Genomic DNA, 25,070 nt, shown 5'->3' on the forward strand with positions numbered 1-25,070 from the left:
TTGTATTATATAAATATATTTTAAAGTAATAAATTATCTTAAATTATACTTTAATGTGTTGAGAGAGATTACATTTAAATCTAAACATACTAAAGCATGTTTAACCAAAAGTGTACTTAATTGTTATGTCAACTAATATGTATTAATTAAAATCTGTACTGTATAGAAATGTATTTTAAAGTGTGCTTCAGTGCAACTTTGGATGTATACTTAAAATAATGGATTTCTTCATGTATTGAAATATGTTTTAAGAAAATTGTTATGTCAACTGGAAGGTATTATTTGAAAAATATATTTTGTAGACATGCACTTTGAAGTGTGGTTTAGTACAACTAAGGAAGTATACCTAAATTAATGTATTTTTTCACAATTAATGTATTTCTTCACAATACACTTCCTGTGTTGCTTTTCATCATATATACTTTATATACAGTATGCTTTTAGTTTTTTAGGTTTTAAGGTTTTTACAGTAAATATAAATAAAAAAAGATTTTTTTTATATTATGCTTCAATCTAAATAAAAAAAATTAAATGGACTTCACTCACATTTTGAAGCAAACATGCCTCAAGTGTCACATAAAGTTATAAAGTAAATTTCTTATCACATTCAGGAAATAAAATGTGCATTATTGTCATGTAATATGTATGTTGTATATATGTATGCATGTGTATCGGCGTATTATTAAAAATATTACATTCATTTCACATAAAATCTATCTTTAAATTAAGTATTGTAGAATAAAATTAGTTTTGTATTATTGTGTATTGTAGTTTTACACTTTCAACGAGTGTGCTTTAGTGTGCTTTAGCTTGCCACTTCCTGCACATAACCTACAACTTGGATCCTCACCCACCTACTGTCAGTGGCCACCTTAGACGAGGCAAGAACCCAATTTAAAATTATGGTGTCTGCAGGTTGAGGAGTTGAGGAAGGAAATGGTTGAGGCAGTATACCACCTACCCAAACTGGGTAACTGACTTCTCCAGTAGAGATGGTATGACTTCACCCTCCATCGTTAACCTTTCTTGTGTCAACTTCCCTATAAACAAATAATAGACACCTAAATTTACTCGGTTTAATTTTCATCCTAGCCAGCATAAGATTATCATTTAACATTCCCAGTAGTCGCCGTGTACATGGGACAGTGGTGGTTAATGATGTCATATCGTCCATAAATGCCCTAACTAGTGGGAGCTAGGTGCCATTATGCAGCCTGTCCCCACCTACGACCCACTTAGAAGCCCTAATAATTACCTTGCCATCGTAAATGCTAACCGTGAAATTGCTCACCCTGCCATTATACCTATTTCCAGTCTTTGCCAAGACGTGACAAACTCCACTGTACTAAAGCAAAACTGAATGTCTTCAAAATAGGCTTTAACTAACCTTGTCATCTCATCCGGAACCTGAAAGAATTCAAATGTCTTCCACAAGTGCATGCGGGTCCGAACCAAAAACATTCGTCAGATGTTCCTCTGCACTTGCTGTTTAAATCTGGTGCCAAATCATACTATTATGCTCTATACAGCCAGAAAAACCTGAAATCCCAGCCTTTAGTACAGACGCATCAATTAACTTTTTTCCTTTCAGGTAAGCCACAAGTCTACGTGCAATCCCGCTAAAGAAGATCTTACCCTTCACATTCAGCAAGCTTATGGGACAAAATTGATCAATAGCCACAGAATCATTTTCTTTTGAAATAAGAAGACCACCTGCTCTTCGCCACTCCTTTGGAATAATCCCCTTCTTCCATAAATTTTCATAGAAACTTCAAAACATCTGGTGCACTTTTACATTTAAATTGGACCCCATTTGGCCCTGGAGCAGAGCCTGCCTTTGCAGCCTGTACCACCTCCTGAACCTCACTCCACCTAGGGGGGTTAACATCCATCTTTCTCTCAATATCACTTACTGGCGGGATGTCTGCTAGCAGAACAATTTTTGGAACAATGTCTGTTTTTCTGCCTATATTCCACTTTTTGCTGTGATTTGTTGAATCCAGCCACATATTCACAAACTGTCAAATCACACCAAGACAAGCACTATGTTGGTACTCTGGAAAAAAGAGTGATCAGTCAGATCAATCAATACAGATGGCCCTTTCACCTCCATGTCTGGCTGTTCTGGAGTAACTGATATAGCATGGTCATAATGTTTTGCCTCTGATAACAGGTTCTGTTCTTCTGATAGGATAGGGTCCTCAACCTGTGTGATAGCAAAAATCACACCCATACAGCCCATTAAATTGTTTAGTGTTCTGAATTAATGGGAGGGGTAACAGAGTCTGAGCTACATATTAGTGCAAACAACTTGGACCTCTGTTCTCTATTCTGTGGATGTCTCCATGTGATACCATCATTTTCTAAAGATAAGAGTTCATCTACAAGGGAGTCAGGAGAGAGTGCCTGTTTGGTTTCTATACTCCAAAACAAATACATGGCACACAAATGTTGCTTTTCCTGTGTTTAGGCTGTAGTTCAATAACCTGACACTGAAATGGCCAAATCTGGTACTTAGAGCTTTTAAAAAATGGAATTCCACTAAGATTCCACAGTAAACTAATATCATGTTCACATAGTTGGCCAGTTTCTCTTAATTTTCTGTACTTTGCTCCACACTGTATATCATTCAGTACTCCTTCTTTATCTGCTGTCTCTCTAGATACATGTTAATTGGGATTTTTAAGAATGTCTTTAATCTGGCATGACAAACTTATCATTACAAAATTAGCCATTTTTAAGATTTGTACCTTTATCAAATACAAACTGGCATGCTTCACATTGTGTTGGCATTTTCTCCCTTGTCTCCATGTACAGAGATGTTCCAGAGCTATTCCAGTCAGGTTATGCTGCAGGACATAGGACATCAACAGCAGCGGACTCTGCCATTTTGCCTTTTTGGATGCACCAGGATACAGATGTTCATCATCAACATGGGGCATCTAAAATGTAGAAACATAATTATTTATCTTGCTTGTAGAAGAAGGAAGAAGGAAAACTTGTGAGCTATTCTATTTTTTGTAAAGATATATCAAAGCCTTCCATCTTGGAATTAGACATGATTAATCATGAGATGAATGTTTATGTGTTGTGATATACCTGAAGAACTTAAATAATACACCTTCTATGTATTTTCACAATATTAAAAACACATTCACTTTAAAGTTTTTACAGAAATGTAATTTTTTTTTTTTTTTTTTTAATTTGTTAAGAATTACACATATGTTCTTGGTCCTCAACATTGCAAGCAGCTGCTAAACTATGGTTTCTGATAATTTGTGATCTGAGAATTTTCCTAATTAATCGTTACCTCTCGATTATGCATTTTAAATCTGTAATATAATTAATGTTACAATTAATGTTACAGTATATTTAGAAAAAGCGTTTATTTTTGGATCTTTTATTCTACAGAATTGAAAATTTTGTAGAGTAAAATTCAGAATTTGACATAAATATTAGGCCAAATACCTGTGATAAATCCCTGTTAGGTGTCTCTTCAGATTGTTTCATCATCACAGGACATCCCATGTAAGGATTTCTAAATGGAAGGTATTTTAAATAAAAGTTAGTTTCATGTGCTTTAACCATTAAACCAAACCTATACGCCCATTATAGTACCTGTATACATGGCTTACTTGGTGTCAGTTATACTGTTTTGCACTGATGTTATATTCACATTAAACAAAGAATCAGCACCATGAGTTCATTTGAGTTTTAAGAAATATGTGTCAGATGTTACCGAACATCATACGAATCATTTACAGTACCTGTGAACATGTTGTGTTTGTATCTCTTTTACTGATTCACAAAGAAGCTGATCATCAAAGTGGCTGGGCAGTTCCTCTGTGGTGTTATCACAATCCTCACTGTGGGGCTAACACCAATTGCGACAAAAAAAAAGGAATTAATCTGATCTGAGCATTTCAATTAAATTAGCAATTGTAATATTATATTTTCTCAGGGCATATCTATGCTTTATTTGGTTACCAATATATTATTTACACTATTTGGAAATTAAGCCGCAAATTTGTATTTAAATATGCAGAGGATGTGTAAAGATAAGCTACATTTCACATGTTTATAAATTATTGCAACATTACTCATGTGTACATTTCATATGTTTGAGATGGATGGATGGGGAATTTACGGTGGCCGAGAAAGCCCAACGCAGTGCAAATTGAAAAGCGCTGCAAAAGCACAAAACACATCCATCAAAATTACAACACAGGCGCAGCAAATAGAAAAACGCGCAGCAAATAGAAAAACGCGCTGCAAATAGAACCACAACACAACGGAAGTGAGTCACAACACAACAGAATTTTCCCAGGGGACCTTAAAAGATACTGTACCAGCTAAGCTGCGTCTTCAGTAACGTCTCGGACTTCACTATGTGTACAAAGGACAATAAGTGGCAAACAAGGCGTTTTGTGAAGCAGAACTTTTAATAATATGCACACAACCGTGGTAATCACAGGTAATGAACATAACTTACTTTTCAGAAGCTTGTTTGCCACTTATTGTCCTTTGTATACAGCTGGTACAGCATCTTTTAAGGTCCCCCGGGAAAATTCCGTTGTGTTGTGACTCACTTCCGTTGTGTTGTGGTTCTATTTGCAGCGCGTTTTTCTATTTGCAGCGCGTTTTTCTATTTGCAGCGCGTTTTTCTATTTGCAGCGAGTTTTTCTATTTGCTGCGCCTGTGTTGTAATTTTGATGGATGTGTTTTGTGCTTTTGCAGCGCTTTTCAATTTGCACTGCGCTGGGCTTTCTCGGCCACCGTAGAGGAATTCTTACCTTTATTAATATGTTTATTATATGGACAAATAATTATCAGTAATTATATTTACTGTACATAGTGAGCTGGAATTTCACATTACTTCTTTTTGTACCTGCATATGTGAGGAGGTCAGGGTCTCCACACTATCACAGCATAATTTGACTGGACCTTGGGACACAGTTATCATCATTCAGCAGGTATGCCTTCTATTGTCTTTTTTTCAGCATCATTAAAACATATCGCTGTGCCTCTGGCTGCAGGTTTAGCGCGTTCTGGTTGAAGCCTTCGCGCTCGTAGTTTAAAATTTAATCAGCCTATTAGAGTGCAGCCTCGGTCTGGGTGGGGCGGAGCAGCTGAAGGCTGCTGGGGAGCTGCGCAGGATGAGCAGGACTCTTATTAGTAGGGCGCAGTGGCTAGGTAAGCGCTGGTGAACGGCTTTTGTAAACGTCATCTGATGGTGGACTAGTAAATAAGAAGTTTAGAACATGTAATCTTAATGCAAATACCAATAAAAGACCATCGTTTTAACTTTAAGCTACAAATGTGAATGTTAGTTAACTAGATAGCTAGCTAACCACTGCCAACATTACTTAGATAACTAATCACTGCGAACGTTAATTTACTAACTAACTAGCTAACTAGCAAGTGAGATAACCTGGATAGCAAGCTAGGAGAGGCTGTACAGTGCAGTGCAAAGCTTCATTAGATTTAATTCTTAGCAGACAAACCAAGTCTCCCTGAAGCTGCGGGAGTCTCCCGCATTTCGGCAGTGGCTCCCAGATGCCCGCGAGTCACATATAATCTCCCGGAATTCAGAACGAGTGCCACAAGCGCGCACACAGGCGACAGACTTTTTTTTTCTCTAATCACGTGAGGGAAGGAGAGAGAGAAAACAGAGAGGGTTCTGATTGGCCTGTTCTCTGCAAAGAGTCTGTGAGACAGCCAATCGGACGGGATTTGTTCAGAGAGTGAGAGAAAGCAGATCATGGCGGAGGCAATATTAATAATTATTGTAATATGATATGAAATGTTTTTGATTTTGTGCAATTTCTTGTGATATTGTTACTGTCAATTTTTGTCAAATAAAAAAAAATAGGCAGGAATACTCTAAATTTTATATATAAAGAAAAACAAAAAACGTAAAATTAATTAATATAAAATTAAAGTTTCGTTATCATTTGGTTATCATTTTTTTTGCCACTTGGGGGGGGGGGGGGGGGGGGGGGTCCTCCCTGAAATCAACTTTTGCAACTTGGGATGTCTGTCTTCGTGTCTTTTTGTTTTAAGTAGTATAATGAATGATTTTTGTATGTAATTTATGATTACTGTTCATGTACAAAAATGGCATAGATACAAAAAAATGTATGTGTATATATTGTATACTCCAAAACAAGATATATATATATATATATATATATATATATATATATATATATATATATATATATATATATATATATACCTGTCTCACATTGTTAGAGACTAATGAAAACGTTGTAATACTGTAATAATAATATATGTAATAATGCATTGTAATAAAATGTAATATCTGTCAACAGATCTTTTTGGACATAAAGAATAAAAGCAGAACCCCACTCTAAAGTAAAGGAAAGATTAGTCTCATGTTCAGTTTTATTTGTAATTACTAGTTAAAAGGTATTGTTCTTTACACATGCACAGTTTTGCTGAGTTTTGATACTGTTTTGTTAGCTGTCTAAATGTGTCTGTTTATTACATTATAGTGTGTGGACTGTTTAGACATCAGGTATCCAATTATGTTTTGTTGTAAGATCACTTTTTTGTGCTCTATTGATTTTGCCTCTTCAGATGACTGCTTCAGCACCTGAACGCATGTCCTCACATACAGAGGAGCCTACAAGAAAGGTATTTTTGCACCCTTATAATTTATACATCACAATTTCTTACATCACATTCAGAATCAAATTTCACAACTACTGCAATTTCAAAGCATTATAAATGTAAAATAGAAGCCTGCTATGTTTTTCACTAGAACTAAATTATTAAAAAGAACATTATATAATTGTTTTTTTTATTAAAAGTAGTTTGTGTCAGTATTTATTTAGAACTGTATTTTTGCAGATGCTTGAACTCAAGACCTGAACCGAAGGCCTTACAGACGTAATTGCCAACAAGAAAGGTATTTCTTACACACTTGTATGATTCACAGACATAATATAGGCAGACCTTATTCATTATTAGGGGTCTAAGCACTGTAGGTGCTGGAACCCTATTGGAATTGCTCAGATTTTTAGGGGTCTGAGCACACAGATTTTTTGCTATTTAGCATAATATGCATGCCGACCAACCAGCTTTGTCATGCTGGTCATCCAGTTTGGTGATGCTGTCCAACCAATTTGGTGATGCCAGTCAACCAGCAATATGTTTTAAGCCTAACTGGCCTTAAGGGGCCTCTTTGCCTGACCTGTAAATCGCCGCTATATTTCTTCTTATTATTATTAGTCTTCCCTAAAAAAGGTTGTAGAGCTTAACAGTAAGTTGTAGAGTTGACAGTAAGTAACCTAAACTTCAAATTTGGCACAGAGAAACTAATTGTCCCACTACTCAGGCAAAAGAAAGGACCTCAGTTGGCTTGATGGTGGCGCTATAGAGCAACGTTTTGGTGAATATCTCAGCAACTTTGACAAATTTCTTTTTGAATCTTATTCTGGCAAGTTTTCTGCATCACATCCACTGCTGCCATATTTAGCAAAATCTATAAAACATAAATTGCTCTACTGCTTGTGGATTTTTAAATATATACAAACAATATAGATGTTCACCAGAGTCTCCTGATCAAGAATTATCAAAAATATTTTCATATTCATTAACAACATTGCTGCTATATGCAAATGTGTGGTCCCAGTGTGTTTAGTTCACATAAATGGCTGAATATCAGGACTGTTAACTTGTTTTTCAGTGATATTTAGCAGTTTTGTTGGGGACATGATTCTGTGGAAGGCATCCAAGAGGCGTATCAAGTAAAGCCTAGGTGGGGCTATAGAACCCAAAAATCTGTTTCTCAATGACCACTTGACCAAATGAGTTGTCATTTTGCATGCTGCATTGGAGGCACATTCTATAAGTGAATTGTTAAGGTCATATCTATATTTGCAAAAATATGGCCACCATTGGAAAATTAGTTTCAAAGTGGAATTTGGAAGGCTCAACATTCACTGATCGTCATTAAATTTGAAATGTATGTTTATAAAGACATTCTTTAATTGATGTTAATTGGCCACATGGTGGTGCAATTTCAAAATACTGAGAATAAGCCTTTCTCCCTTCACTTTGCGCAAAAATGTTTTATAACTTGTTTTAGAGAATATTAAGCTTGACAATTTTTCAAATACAAATATGTTAGAAAAGTGCACAGTTATTGTGATTTTTGTAGAAGTTTATAGACAATTTCACATGTCAAACTAGTCCATGAGTTTTCTTCAGATTTTCCTCAAACAGGTCTCAAAATAATCTATGGAATTCCCAAGTAAATAATTATTAAAGGAAAATGCAGTTTTTATCTGTTGACTGAAGTACATGAATCAATCTGAGCATGCTGCATTTCATTTAAAATTGGTTATATATATTTATTACAGATTGTAAAAATGTGACCAAAACTCAACCTTACTTTCACAAGGTCACCATAAAACAAACTAATAAAGATTTGTTTAGTAAACAAGTATAAGCATGACATTAAATATAAAATTGTAAATACTTGAAAAATGTTACTTGAGTTCCTATTACTCAAATGTGACATGGGTGTCGAGGTTCTCCATGTTTCTACAGGTCACTTGTGGCATAATGTGAAAGCATCTGCCTTCCTGGTCTGAAGGTTCGGGGATCGAAACTGAATTGGACCACAGCGACAGAATAATGCAATCACGTATGCAATTGGAACCTTGTACAAAGGCTGTCTTGCAAGACCATGCTTGTCTTTAGGCAGCTGTTATAATGCTTTATAGTTTCTAATAATAATTTAAAAAATGTGAATTCACATAAAGTTTTGTGCTTCACCCTTTGTAATCCAAACCTTTAAAGTAGTATGTTGGACACCAGCTGACCTGTGCTTATAGAGTGGCGCAGTGAGGTGGTTATTCGGCTTGCATCTTGACAGCCTGAGTTTGAATCTTGTCCAGTGTGTTTGGTGAACTTCATCATTTTCTATGCAATTCGAAATAATTATTTTGTTCCTAATAATAGTTTAAAAAAAAAAAAAAAGTAAAACTGGTTAAAAAAATGTTAGCTTGACCCTTTGTGATGATTCAAAGATTGTAAATACTTGCAAGAAAGGTGCTGGGTTCCTTTTTACTGTCAACAGTAAGTTGCTTGAAAAAACACACCCTGTGGCTGTCTTGGCTGAGCGGCGTCTTTCTAAAGTGCTTGCCGTTGAACCAAAAGGTTGTGGGTTCAATCTCAACCTTGTGCATTACCTAAAACAGTTTGTACCACAGCAACTGTGCTTCATCCAAACTTAAAATTTGGCATCAAGGTACTGTAATGAACCCACTACTAAAGTTGTGACCTAATTTGGCCTGATGGTGGTGCTTTAGAGCAATGTTTTACTTTTCAGCAACTGTGACATGCAGACTAAAAATTATTTTTGAATCTTATTCTGACAAGTTTTCTGCATCAAGACTCATTGGTTTTTAGCTCCGCCCACACCCATCACTGCCATATTTAGCAAAATCTACAAAACATATTTTTCTACTGCTTGTGGATTTTTTAATATATACCAACAATATAGTTATCAACATGTCCAGCAGAGTCCCCTGGTCAATATTTATTTTACAAATCTTCATATTTATTAACATTGCTGCCATATGCAAATGAGTCAGCCTGGGGTGTAGCTTAGTTCACATAAATGGCTAAAAATCAAGATTACTTAATTGTGTCAGAGTAACTTAGTAGTTTTTTTTAACAAAAATAATTATTTGAAAGGCATCCAAGTTTTACTTCAATTAAGCTATAGGTGGCATTATTAAAATAAAAAAATAGTTTCTCAATAACTAGGGTTCCAATTAATTTTAATCTTTGCCTGCTGCATCTTTGGCCCATGTGGAAAGGGACTTATTAATAACAACTCAATTATTTAAAAACTATGGCTGCAGTTTATTAAAGCAATTTATTAACCAATTTATTAAATAAGGAGAACAGGCTGTATTGTGTAAAAAATATTTCCACAACATCATAATGGCACAAAATATTTAACATATTTATTTATTTTTTTATTTTTTGATAAAAGCAATAATCATGCCAGCATCTAAATTTGGTTGTAAGAGGGCGCTGGGTTCCTTTGTACTCTCTCTCAATTAATTGCCTGAAAAAGGTCTTTTTTTTGCCATGGTTACTGAGTGGCAACTCTGTAAAAGACTCGCCTATGAGCTGTAAGATTGTGGGTTCGATCTCAACCTCTGGCAACTCTTTCAATGTGGAACTGTAAGTAGGTTCAAGGTTTATCTAAATTGCTAAAGAAATCTGAAAAGTGCTTGGACCCCTAGGATTGCTGCTTGCAGCTATATTTATAATATTATGTTTGTTATTATATCATGCTATATTATATTGTATAGTCCCACCTTTGATGCAGCCCTGGACAATTTAAACAAAGTGATGTGGTTTATTATTCTTAGTTTTGCAGACTTTACCTACATTAACTCAGCTTTAGCTTTTTAACTATTTCATAGGAAATGCAATTGAAATATATATCATAAATAAACAGTATAATACTGTGTTAACCATCTTTCAAAAATGTGTAATCCTGGCATTTATCAAATGATACTGCAAACATCTGCATTACTCTAGGTTTATGGCATCTTCTTGTGATTGTGGGTGTCTTTAAGTTTAACATTTATGTTTTTTATTTATTTTTTGTGCTTGGGTACTGTCAAAAAAGGCCAAAAAAAAAGCACATGGTTGAGGCTCTTAAAGAAGATCTGCCCTGATCCTAACACAGCCCCTCCACTGTATGAGACAGATACAGACTCAGATGTAAAAGTTGTTGACCTGGAATCCACACCCATAAATGAAAATCTCTGGAAATCGTGAGTTTTAGCAGTAGTAGCTAAAAATTTAGTCCTAATTACAAAAATCCATAGTTTTGTTTATGGTAAAAGAGAACAGATCTCAGTCAGAATACTTGTTAAGGCTCAACGGTTGCAAAGACAGAGTTGCATAAACACTTTTTCCATGTTCAGAGTTTTACTTCATAGTCTTCTAGAATAGATTTATATTTTCTCTAAATATACTGTACGTATATATTTACCCATGTAGCCATATTTAAGCAAAAGAACTCAATGGTTTACAAACCTATTTTTGTTGGTGAGAATGCACAGAACGGTTCAATATTTGGCGCATGACCGCAAACAAAGCCCGTTCCACGTTGGTGGAAAAGAGCTATTTGTGTAAAATGCTGTGCCCTGACATTTTTCAGTATTTTCTTCTGTATTGGGTAAAGGGTGCACAGCAAATTTGCCAGTGTTAAATCAACATGTAAATCAACTTATATTTAACACTGGCAAATTTGCTGTGTTTGTTTTAACCCTGTTTATCCTAAAAACAATGCAAAATATGATTTCTGTATACCTTTTTAATTTGGTGTGGTAGATTGCTCACACTCTTGCAAAGACAATTATGTTAGAACATAGTTTATTACTACATTTATTGTAACATTTGAATTGAGATGCTGAAAGTGAGCTTTGTGCAGCCTCCGAAAAAGAGATCTGTGCTCATTGAGGAAATGGTCAGCACTTAAAGGTATGTAACATACCAGAGTATGTATTATTTGTTTCTCAACAAAAAAAAAAAGTTATGTAACATCCCACAAATTCTTTAATCATGGTCTTGATGCTTTGTGATGCTTTGGCCTGTGCTTTGCTGTTAAAAATTGCCCTTTATGGGACTCTGTGTATGTTTGGGGGCTCTACCTTAACTGACAGTAGAACAAATTGAGGTTCTAGAGTCACCATTAACTTGAAGAGGAAATTCGGGCAGCTATTCTCTCTATGAAAGTTGGTAAATCACCAGGGGTGGATGGTTTATAATGGAATATTATAAACCATACATTGATATTCTAGCCCCAGTTTTGACAGAGGTTTACCAGGAAGCATGTGGATCACTACCAAGTACATTTAATGAGGCATTGATAACCCTTATACCTAAAAAAGATAGGGACATAACAGACTCCTCAAACTTTCGCCCAGTTAGTTTGATCAACATAGATTGTAAAATTATGACTAAAGTCTAGATAAGGTGTTGCCAAGTATTATACATCCAGATGAAGTAGGGTTTGTTAAAGGCAGAGCATCAAAAGATAACATGAGAAGGCTGATTCACTTGATTTGGCTCCGTAGCCATGAGGATGTCCCACTCACAGCCGTATCACTTGATGCCGAAAAAGAATTTGACCGCATAGAGTGGGACTTCCTTGTGGATAAGGATCTTGTATACTGAACCTAAAGCGGCTGTGATAACTAATGGCTTTATATTCCCTTTCTTTTCACTGACACGGGGAACGAGGCAAGGGTGTTCACTTTCACTGTTGCTTTTCGCTACTGCCCTTGAACCTCTTGCCACAGCTGTGATGAAAATGTATTTATTTAAGGTGATTCATAATCAAAAAGGAGGGTAAAATATTACTAAAATATGTACGTAATTTTGACTGAAGATACTGACTAGCTGCAGAGATTAGAATGTGCATTCGTGGCTCACATGGGCGTGCAGGACAGGTGAACACACGATCACATCCCTCAGGCATCAACCATAAAACATACGTGGCACAAGTTACTGACCAGTGTACTGGAAGGTTCTGGAAGCTACGTGTCACTAAAGTGTAAGCTTCACCCTCGCCCCAGGCTGTAGGAATGCACCGGACCGACTGGTCAAGACTGGCCAGGTAATATACCGAGATACGTGGACTTTTTACCATATAAGGCAATGCTTTTTACCATATAAGGCAATGGCCTGAGGGGAACTAAAAAGGTATAAATACCCTGAGATGTTGGCTGTACGGAGGGAGAGACTTGAACGCATGCTTTGAAATGTATTCTGTCTTTTCTCCAATTAAATAATTGCTACTCACTTGATCCAGACTCAGATTTTTTTTTTTCCCACCACACAGCTATTAGAAGCAACCATAACATAACAGAAATCTGGGGAGGTGGTAGCGAACACAAGTTGATGCTGTATGCAGATGATATTTTATCACTACTTAGTAGCACTACTTAGTACTTAGTAGCACATCAATCCCAACATTGATGAATGTCATAGAGGCATATTCAGAACTGTCAGGGTACAAGATTAATTGGCGTAAATCTGAGGCAATTCCAATCTCGGAAGGTTGTACACAAGGTGATGTGGCACAATATCATTTTAAGTGGATTTCGACAGGAATTAAATATTTAGGTATAAAGCTATGTACAGACCTAAAGGAGATCTCAAAACTTAATTTTGAGCCCTTATTGAAAAACATTAAAACTAACATTTACAAGTGGGGAAAACTTAAGCTGTCTCTGTGGGGAAAGGTTAACACAATAAAGATGGTAATAGCTCCTCAATTTAATTATATATCAATGCTTATATATCAAAAACCTTTGTCCATCCCATCTGAAATATATAAACAGTACAATGAGAGTATTAGGAGTTTTTTGTGGGAGAAAAAAAGACCACAAATTAACTTAAATAAAATGTACTCCCGGAGTGAAAATGGAGGGTTAGGTCTTCCAGATATCAGACTGTACAATATTTCTTTCAAAATTGCTAAACTTGCCAAACACTGGTGCAAAGATGAAACAGGACTGGATTGGGTAGCAATAGAGAGAGATTTGGCCTTTCCATTTTATCCTAGTGACATCCTCATGCAAAAACTTGAGAAGCAGGACAAACATTAACCCTATAGTGTCTCACACAAGGGAAGTTTGGGATCAGGTTCACAAAATGATGGGAGTCTTACAGTATCAACAATACCAACAATAGTATCTTCACTTTGGCACAATCCTAAAATAGTTATTGGTAAGAAATCAGTTTACTAAAAGGAATGGCTTGAATGTTGGATTCATTCTGTTGGGGACCTATTTTGTGAGGGAGTGTTTATGTCCTTTGAATAGATTCTCAATAAATACAACTTAAAGAACAAGGGACATTTTTGTAAATATCTCCAGATAAGAGCATCTGTAAAGAAGAATGGTGACATGAGCAATGTGCATAATGAATTATGTAAATATTTCGAATTATCACCTGAATGCCATAAGGCAGCAGTATTTTACAAGATCTTCAATGGGACATTTAAGAACCCTTGTAACAGCCTTAGGTTTGTGTGGCAGAAAGACCTTAATTTTCATATTGAGGAAGAGAGCTGGGAAAGGATTCTGTCAAAGGTAGGACGTCATATAAGGGAAGTAAAAGGGAAATTTACCCAGTACAAGGTGTTACACAGTACATAGGTATTACTATACCCCCCTGAAGTGTAAAATGGGTATAAGTAAAACTGACAAATGTTGGAAAGGTTGTACAAAGGGTACGTATCTACACGCACTCTGGAATTGCCCTTTGTGCCAAATTTGGGACTGATATTTTGGAAATCTAGAAATCACCTAGACTTTGTCTGCTGGGAGATAGGACTGAATTACCAAATGTGTCGTGTAATCTTTTTCTGTTATCATGGTAGGCATTGTCAAAGCTGCTAGAATTATCTTAAAACATTGAAAGAGTACGAATATGCCTACGTCAAAAGAATGGATGACATTAATGAATAAAACAGCAGCATATGAGTGCATGCTAGCAAGACTGGATGGCAGTAGAAAGACTTCTAAAACCTGGAAACATTTCTTTGACACAGTATGTGCACAGTTCATTAGCTAAAAGGGACTGGGGCAGGTATACTGTATTATATATGTAATTCTCAAAGATAATATTTCACCTTGTGTATATACTGTATTGTATGTAAACTGTTTTTTTTTTAATCACCTCTTTCTTAGTAGTTCCCAGAATTCAGAGGAGCTTATAAAGCACCCCAAACTCTGGAATAACCGTCCCGAAGGTGTTAAGTCTAGACTAAAAACTTACTTATTGGACTAGACTAAAAACTTACTTGTTTGGTCTAGCTTTTGTTAATTCATGTTTTTCCCTTTAGATAAGGCAACAGATCCATGGCTTCATGGGCATATGGAATTGTGGTGCCTCTGTGTTTTTGTTACCTCTCTTCCTTTTCTTAGGCTGTTTTACTCAGATGTGCCAAAGCATTAGCCACACTCTGATAATGTTTTTTATTCTCCGTTTTTAATAAATAAAAACTAATTCCCATCTCTCTGCCTTCGCAGAGTTACTAACTGCCCACTTGTCTGACCCAATACCAATGGATGTTGGACCTTCAGGATCTCATGTCCCTTGTTGGCCTGATGGAAGTTTCTGGAAGTCAGCCTTCCCCATCACCCACCACAGTTCAGCTGCCCATCATGCAGTTCAATCTCCTGCATTGGACTAGCGGTTCACTCTCCACTACTGATTGCATAGAAGTTTACATGAACTCTAAATGCTTTAATTACTCAAGTTGCTATACACATGGATATATTACCTTTGTAAATAATATTGATTTGATTTGACTTAAAACATGCGTAAACATGCGTTTAACTGCGTAAAATTGACTTTAACATCTTCATTAACACAATCATTTCTTTTTGGGTTCATTTGTGTGTTGAATGTAGAATGTAAAGTCTGTTTTTGAAGGATTCAGGGCTGAGAAAAGCGTTTTGCGTATAGTTTTGAGCTCCTCTCTCACTACTTAGAGCAATAAACTGCTTCAAGTGTTGCTTTGAACTGAAAAGTTTTCTTTCGCCCAAAAATGAGTATTTATCACCTATTAGCACATATTATCGGTGTAAAATGTACTAACTTCGTATATTAAGCATTTCTTAATCTAGATTCATTTGTGTGTTGAGGTAAAGCCTGTCCTTGAAGGATTCAGGGCTGAGAACAGCGTTTTGGACACACTTTTGAGCTCCTCTCTCGCTCCTTAGAGCAATAAACTGCTTCAAGTGTTGTTTTGAACTGAAACTTCTCTTTCGCTCAAAAATGAGTTTTTAAGAACGAAAACACATTAGAACTGTGTAAAATGTACTAACATCATGAAATAAACATTTCTTAACTGTTTCTGTTTATTTGTGTGTTGAATGTAGTAAAGTCTGCTTTTGAAGGATTCAGGGCTGAGAAAAGCGTTTTGCGTATAGTTTTGAGCTCCTCTCTCACTACATAGAACAATAAACTGCTTCAAATGTTGGTTTGGACTGAAACTTGTCTTTCGCTCAAAAATGAAATAAAACACATATTATCGGTGTAAAATGTACTAACTTCGTGTATTAAGCATATTTTAAGTTTATAGATTAATTTGTGTGTTGAGTGTAGTAAAGCCTGTCTTTGGATGAGTTAAGCTGAGAGCAGCGTTTTGGACACAGTTTTGAGCTCCTCTCTCGCTCCTTAGAGCAATAAACTGCTTCAAGTGTTGTTTTGAAATGAAACTTCTCTTTCGCTCAAAAATGAGTTTTTAAGAACTAAAACACATTAGAACTGTGTAAAAGATACTAACATCATGAAATAAACATTTGTTAACTGTTTCTGTTTATTTGTGTGTTGAATGTAGTAAAGTCTGCTTTTGAAGGATTCAGGGCTGAGAAAAGCGTTTTGGACACACTTTTGAGCTCCTCTCTCACTACATAGAACAATAAACTGCTTCAAATGTTGGTTTGGACTGAAACTTGTCTTTCTCTCAAAAATGAAATAAAACACATATTATCGGTGTAAAATGTACTAACTTCGTGTATTAAGCATTTCTTAAGTTTATAGATTCATTTGTGTGTTGAGTGTAGTAAAGCCTGTCTTTAGACGAGTTAAGCTGAGAGGAGCGTTTTGGACACAGTTTTGAGCTCCTCTCTCACTCTTTAGAGCAATAAACTGCTTCAAGTGTTGTTTTGAACTGAAACTTCTCTTTCGCTCAAAAATGAGTTTTTAAGAACGAAAACACATTAGAACTGTGTAAAATGTACTAACATCATGAAATAAACATTTCTTAACTGTTTCTGTTTCTTTCTGTGTAGAATGTAGTAAAGTCTGTTTTTGAAGGATTCAGGGCTGAGAAAAACGTTTTGCGTATAGTTTTGAGCTCCTCTCTCACTACTTAGAGCAATAAACTGCTTCAAGTGTTGTTTTGAAATGAAACTTCTCTTTCGCTCAAAAATGAGTTTTTAAGAACTAAAACACATATTATCGGTGTAAAATGTACTAACTTCGTGTATTAAGCATATCTTAAGTTTATAGATTAATTTGTGTGTTGAGTGTAGTAAAGCCTGTCTTTGGATGAGTTAAGCTGAGAGGAGCGTTTTGGACACAGTTTTGAGCTCCTCTCTCGCTCCTTAGAGCAACAAACTGCTTCGAAGTTTGTTTTGAACTGAAACTTCTCTTTCGCTCAAAAATGAGTTTTTAAGAACGAAAACACATTAGAACTGTGTAAAAGGTACTAACATCATGAAATAAACATTTCTTAACTGTTTCTGTTTATTTGTGTGTTGAATGTAGTAAAGTCTGTTTTGGAAGGATTCATGGCTGAGAAAAGCGTTTTGCGTATAGTTTTGAGCTCCTCTCTCACTACTTAGAGCAATAAACTGCTTCAAGTGTTGTTTTGAACTGAAACTTGTCTTTCGCTCAAAAATGAGTTCTTAAGAAATAAAACACATGTTATCGGTGTAAAATGTACTAACTTCGTGTATTAAGCATTTCTTAAGTTTATAGATTCATTTGTGTGTTGTAAAGCCTCTCCTTAGACTAGAGAAGCTGAGAGGAGCGCTTTGCACAGTTTTGAGCTCCTCTCTCGCTACTTAGAGCGATAAACTGCTTCAAGTGTTGTTTTGAACTGAAAACTTCTCTTTCCCTCAAAAATGAGTTTTTAAGAACTTAAACACATATTATCGGTGTAAAATGTACTAACTTCGTGTATTAAGCATATCTTAAGTTTATAGATTCATTTGTGTGTTGAGTGTATTAAGGCCTGTCTTTAGACAAGTTAAGCTGAGTGGAGCTTTTTGGACAACGGTTTTGAGCTCCTCTCTCACTCTTTAGAGCAATAAACTGCTTCAAGTGTTGTTTTGAAATGAAATGACGTTTTTAAGAACTAAAACAAAATTAAACATGTGTAAAATGCACTAACATCGTGTAATAAACATGTTTCCGTTTATTTGTGTGTTGAATGTAGTAAAGTCTTTTTCGCTCAAAAATGAGTTTTTAAGAACAAAATTGTGTAAAAATGTACTAATATCGTGAAATTTCTTAACTGTTTCCGTTTATTTGTGTGTTGAATGTAGTAAAGTCTTTTTTTAAAGGATTCAGGGTAGAGAAAAGCGTTTTGCGCATAGCTCTTCTTTCGCTTATTAGAGCAATAAAATGCTTAAAGTGTTGTTTTGAACTGAAAACTTGAGTTTTTAAGACCATTTAAAACCATGGACGACCTTGTGTTTGTCTTGTTTCCCTTAACATCACTTATTGAATTCAGATTAAAATACTCTCCAAAATCAGAATCTTGAAAAAGAAATGAACCTCAATTTGAAATGTCTCTTGCACAAGAGAATTAAGTCTGTCCACAGTATCAAGGATTCCATTAACTCTAGTCTATGAATGTCATGTTCTTGAAGTATGAGCCGAAGCAGTTTGAGAGATTGTAGCATCAAACTAACATAAACTAACATAGACATATCAGATTGAGAGTACATAAAAATGTACCACTCGTACAAATAAATATTTTACAGAAATGTCCTCAGAAAGAGTAAAACCAGAGAAAGATTTGTGTTTGAATTTATGAATTTACTGCATGTTTCTTGTTCACCCAGCAGACATCTTCCATCAGAACACTCCACTGTTGACTGTTGTTGGTTACCTGCAAAGAAGGGTCAGCACACTTACAACTGTCTCCTTGATGTTGCAACTGTCATGCAACTGTAAGGTAAGCCTATTAACACATCAAAATGTTTTAGCTTTTCTGTTAGTGGACAATGTTGCTTTACTCCAATAGAATTAGACACATCAGTAGACTCTTGAGCAGTCTAGATATGAACTAAGTTGTCTCCTTTTTTGTTCTCAGAGAACTTGCTCAACTTTGACCTTCATTTACCTTTTCCAAAACAGAAGCTTTCAATGAATCCTTCAATAGAATGAGCTCCAAGGTTGTCTGCAACAACACAAAATTTTTCTTGTTTAAAACCTCACGTAAGGACTTCAGAAATTCTGAACTTCTAAAATTGTTCGACCATCTACCTGACAACCGTGTTTGTTTAAACATGAGTGTAAAAACCTCTCATAACAGATCCTAAAGCTGAGCGAGAGATTAAATTTAGTTGTTCTACCACTCTATCGATGAGTTATGGGGTACATTAAATAAACTTTCTAATTTCAAGAGTCGGTGTGCTAGGTTCTTTGGCTTGGTCTCACTTGTGCTATTTTGCACGGATGTTATATTCATATTAAACAAAGAATCAGCATTTCATTTGAGCATTTCAGAGTTCATTTGAGTTTCTAAAGAAATATGTCTCAGAGTTCACCCAACATCGTACAAGTCATTTACAGAACCTGTGAACATGCTTTTGTTTGTATCTCTTTTACTAATTCACAAAAATACTGATCATCAAAGTGGCTGGGCAGTTCCTGTGTGGTGTTATCACAAGCTTCACTGTGGGGCTGTAACAATCAGGTGAGTTATTGGGATATTGAGTGTGGGTACAGGACACTTAGTGTACAGTAGATGTCGCTACAACAATCAGCTGATTTATTGTGATATTGAGTGTGGGTACAGTACATGTAGAGGACACTACTAATCTGTGGAATTAGAGTTTTTTAAATATTGAATGTGGTTACAGTACCATTAATTGAAAGTAGAGTGTGCTGTAATAATCAGGTGAGTTAATGGGATATTGAGCATGGGTACAGTACAGTTAGAGAACAGTAGATGGCGCTGTAATAATCAACTGAGTTATTGGGATAATGACTGTGGGTCCACTATAGTTAGAAAACAGTAGAGGGAGCTGTAATAATCAGCTATGTTATTAAGATATTCAGTGTGGGTACAGTAAATTTAGAGAACAGTAGAAGGCGCTGTAATAATCTTTAGAGTTATTGGGATATTGAGTGTGGGTACAATACAGTAAAACGGACACTAGAGGGTGCTGTAATAATCAGCTGAATTATTGAGATATTCAGTGTGGGTACAGTACAGGTAGAGAACAGTTGACGATGTTGTAATAATCAGCTGAGTTATTGGGATATTGAGTGTGGGTACAGTACAGACAGAGAACAGCACACAGCGCTGTAATAATCATCTGGGTTATTGGAATATAGAGTGTGGGAACAGTACAGTTAGAGAACAGTAGAGGGCGCTGTAATAATCAGCTGTGTAATTGAGATATTCAGTGTGGTTACAGTAAAGTTAGACAACAGTAGAGGGCGCTGTAATAATCTGTGGAGTTATTGGGATATTGAGTGTGGGTACAGTAAAGTAAGAGAACAGTAGAGGGCGCTGTAATAATAATTTGAGTTATTGGGATATTGAGTGTAGGTACAATACAGGTTGAGGACACTAGAGGGTGCGTAATAATCAGCTGAGTTATTCGTATATTAAGTGTTGGTACAGTACAGACAGAGAACAGCAGACGGCGCTGTAATAATTAGGTGAGTTATTGTGATATTCAGTTTGTGTACAGTACAGATAGAGAACAGTAAAGGGGGCTGTAATAATCAGGTGAGTTATTGTGATATTCAGTTTGCGTACAGTACACTTAGAGAACAGTAAAGGGAGCAGCAATGATAAGCTAAATTATTAGGATATTGAGTGTGGGTACATTACAGTTACAGAAGAGTATATCGCGCTGTAATGATTAGCTGAGGTATTGGGATATTAAGTGTGTGTACAATACAGTTAGAGAACAATAAAGGGAGCTGTAAAGATCAGCTGAGTTATTGGTATATTGAGTGTGGGTACAGTAGAGTCAGAGAAAAGTAGAGGGTGCTGTAATAATCTGTTGAGTTTTTGGGATATTGAGTGTGGGTACAGTACAGTTAGAGAACAGTAATGGGGGCTGTAATAATCATGTGAGTTATTGGGATATTGAGTGTGGGTACAGTACAGTTAGAGGACAGTAGAGGGCGCTGTAATAATCAGCTGAGTTATTGTGATATTGAGTATTGGTACAGTACAGTTAGAGGAAACTAGAGGACGCTATAGTAATCAGCTGAGTTATTGTGACATTGAGTGTCGGTACAGTAAGGTTAGTGGACAGTAGAGGGCGCTGTATTAATCAGAGGATTTATTGTGATATTAAGTTTCGGTATGGTACGGTTAGAGAACAGTAAAGGGGGCTGTAATAATCAGGTGAGTTATTGGAATATAAAGTGTGTGTACAGTACAGTTAGAAGACAGTAGACGGCGCTGTAATAATCAGCTGAGTTATTGGGATTTTGACTGTGTGTACAGCACACTTAAAGAACAGTAGATGGTGCTGTAATAATCAGCTGAGTAATTGGGATATTCTGTGTGGGTACAGTATAGTTAGAGAACAGTAGAGTGTGCTGTAACAATCAGCTGTGTTATTGAGATATTCAGTGTGGTTACAGTAAAGTTAGAGGACTGTAGAGGGCGCTGGAATAATCTGTGGAATTATTGGGATATTGAGTGTGGGTACAGTACAGTTAGAGGACAGTAGAGGGCGCTGTGAAAATAAATTGAGTTATTGGGATATTGAGTGTGGGTACAATTCAGTTAGAGGACACTAGAGGGTGCTGTAATAATCTGCTGCGTTATTGAGATATTTAGTGTGGGTACAGTACAGGTAGAGAACAGTAAAGGGGGCTGTAATATTCATGTGAGTTATTGGGATATTGAGTTTGGGTACAGTACAGTTAGAGAACAGTAAAGGGGCTGTAATAATCATGTGAGTTATTGTGATATTGAGTGTGGGTACAGTACAGTTAAAGAACAGTAGATGGCGCTGTAATAATCAGCTGAGTTATTGGGACATAGAGTGTGGGTACAGTACAGATAGAGAACAGTAAAGGGGGCTGTAATAATCAGCTACGTTATTGATAAATATTCAGTGTGGGTACAATACAGTTAGAGGACACTAGAGGGTGCTGTAATAATCAGCTGAGTTATGGGGATATTGAGCGTGGGTACAGTACAGTTAGAGAACAGTAGATGGCGCTGTAATAATCATCTGCGTTATTGGGATATTGAGTGTGGGTACAGTACAGTTAGAGAACAGTAGATGGCGCTGTAATAATCATCTGAGTTCTTGGGATATTGAGTGGAGGTACAGTATAGTTAGAGTACACTTGAGGGCATTGTAATAATCAGCTGAGTTACTGGGATATTGAGTATGGGTACAGTACAGACAGAGAACAGCAGACGGCGCTGTAATAATCAGATTAGTTATTGGGATATTCAGTTTGGGTACAGTACAGATAGAGAACAGTAAAGGGGGCTGTAATAATCAGGTGACTTATTTGGGATATTAAGTGTCAGTACCGTAATAATCATGTGAGTTATTGTGATATTAAGTGTGGGTACAGTACAGTTAGAGAACAGTAGATGGCGCAGTAATAATCATCTGCGTTATTGAGATATAGAGTGTGGGTACAGTACAGTTAAAGAACAGTAGATGGCGCTGTAACAATCAGGTTAGTTATTGGGATATTCAGTTTGGGTACAGTATAGTTAGAGAACAGTAGAGGGTGCTGTAATAATCAGCTGTGTTATGGAAATATTTAGTGTGGGTACAGTACAGTCATAGAACAGTAGATGGCGCTGTAATAAGCTGTTGATTTATTGTGATATTGAGTGTGGGTACAGTACAGTTAAAGAACAGTAGATGGCGCTGTAATAATCAGCAGAGTTATTGGGATATTGAGTGTGGGTACAGTATAGTTAGAGTACACTTGAGGGCGCTGTAATAATCAGCTGAGTTACTGGGATTTTGAGTATGGGCACAGTACAGACAGAGAACAGCAGACGGTGCTGTAATAATCAGGTTATTTATTGGGATATTCAGTTTGGGTACAGTACAGATAGAGAACAGTAAAGGGGGCTGTAATAATCAGGTGAGTTATTGGGATATTAAGTGTGAGTACCGTAATAATCAGGTGAGTTATTGTGATATTAAGTGTGGGTACAGTACACTTAGAGAACAGTAAAGGGAGCAGTAATGATTAGATAAATAAGGGTATTTAATTAGAATTCAGGATGGTCCAGTTAGAAAAAAATTTCCACTGGCCAAGGTCCGGACCGATATTTAACTTGTGTTATGATTCAGTGCTTTGTCCCGTAAGGTTGATTGGACTATGATGAAAAAAATATGTATAATAATAATAAAATGCCTCTCTGGCCAGATTTTGTGTACATTCCTCATCTGTCTCTCTGTCGCGCTCGGCGTAACTTTAGTTTCCGCCCGTTCTCGTTTTTCCGCTCTTTTTGGGGCTTCCTATCTCCTTACAAGGGCGTTTTTTCACGGCCGCTTCCCAATTCAACAGCCGGAGCAGCGGGACTGCGACCCTGACAACAAGGTTCGATCCCATGAGAGCGTTTGGTGATCTTACCCCACACCTGACTGGTCTGTGAGTTTACTGCGCCACAAAGCATGGATATAATGAAATACTTCTCAGCAGTTTATCAGTTTGGGTCTGCGTTGGACAACGTTTGGGTCCGGACCCGGACCGCGATCCGCCTATTAGTGACCTCCGAGCTAAATTATTGGGATATTGAGCGTGGGTACATTACAGTTACAGAACAGTATATCGCGCTGTAATGATTAGCTGAGTTATTGGGATATTGAGTGAGGTTACAGTACAGTTAGAGAACAGTAGAGGGCACTGTAATAATCAGCAGAAGTATTGGGATATTGAGTGTGGGTACAGTACAGTTAGAAAACAGTAGAGGGCGCTGCAATAATCAGGTGAGTTATTGGGATATTGAGTGTCGGTACAGTACAGTTATAGGACACTAGTGGGCGCTGTAATAATCAGCTGGGTTATTGTGATATTGAGTGTCGGTACAGTAAGGTTAGAAGACAGTAGAGGGCACTGTAATAATCAGGTGAGTTATTTGGATATTGAGTGTGGGTACAGTACAGTTAGTGGACAGTAGAGGGCACTGTATTAATCAAGTGATTTATTGTGATATTAAGTTTGGGTACGGTACAGTTAGAGGACAGTAGACGGCACTGTAATAACCAGCTGAGTTATTGGGATATTAAGTGTGGGTACAGGGCAGTTACAGAACAGTAGAGGGCGCTGTAATAATCAGCTGAGTTATTGAGATATTTGAGTGTGGGTACAGTACAGGTAGAGGACAGTAGAGGGTGCTGTAAAAATCAGTTGCATTATTGAGATATTGAGTTTGGGTACAATACAGTTAGAGGACACTAAAGAATGCTGTGATAATCAGCTGAGTTATTGGGATATTGAGTGTGGGTACACTACAGACAGAGAACAGTAGACGGCGCTGTAATAATCAGGTGATTTATTGTGATATTCAGTTTGGGTACAGTACAGATAGAGAACAGTAAAGGGGGCTGTAATAATCAGGTGAGTTATTTGGATATTAAGTGTGAGTACCATAATAATCAGGTGAGTTATTGGGATATTGAGTGAGGGTACAGTACACTTAGAGGACAGTAGAGGGCACTGTAATAATCAGCAGAATTATTGGGATATTAAGTGTGGGTACAGGGCAGTTACAGAACAGTAGAGGGCGCTGTAATAATCAGCTGAGTTATTGAGATATTTGAGTGTGGGTACAGTACAGTTAGAGGACACTAGAGGGGGCTGTAATAATCAGCTGAGTTATTGGGATATTGAGTGTCGGTACAGTAAGGTTAGAAGACAGTAGAGGGCGCTGTAATAATCAGGTGAGTTATTGGAATATTGAGTGTGGATACAGTACAGTTAGAGAATAGTAGATGGTGCTGTAATAATCAGCTGAGTTATCGGGATATTGAGCGTGGGTACAGTAAGGTTAGAAGACAGTAGAGGGCGCTGTAATAATCAGGTGATATATTGTCATATTAAGTTTGGGTACAGTACAGTTAGAGAAAAGTAAAGGGGGCTGTAATAATCAGGTGAGTTATTGGGGTACTGAGTGTGTGTACAGCAAAGTTAGAGGACAGTAGACGGTGCTGTAATAATCAGTTGCGTTATTGGGATGTTGAGTGTGGGTACAGTACAGGTAGAGAACAGTAGATGGCGCTGTATTAATCAGGTGA

The 25,070-nt window shown here is 36.7% G+C and overlaps 1 long non-coding RNA gene across 3 annotated transcripts in view; it reads left to right on the forward strand.

Annotated features, from left to right (window-relative positions):
* Positions 1-25,070, forward strand: part of LOC111190348 (uncharacterized) — a 68,696-nt gene that overhangs the window by 23,220 nt on the left and 20,406 nt on the right. The window contains exon 4 of one of the 3 annotated variants that reach the window (XR_007427566.1): positions 15,105-15,175. The exons of the other annotated variants lie outside the window; for them this stretch is intronic. This is a non-coding gene — a long non-coding RNA (uncharacterized LOC111190348). Of the gene's footprint in view, positions 1-15,104; positions 15,176-25,070 lie in introns of those variants that run through there. 3 annotated transcript variants of the gene reach the window in all.

This window comes from Astyanax mexicanus, chromosome 20 (assembly GCF_023375975.1).
Source record: "Astyanax mexicanus isolate ESR-SI-001 chromosome 20, AstMex3_surface, whole genome shotgun sequence".
NCBI lineage: Eukaryota > Metazoa > Chordata > Actinopteri > Characiformes > Acestrorhamphidae > Astyanax > Astyanax mexicanus.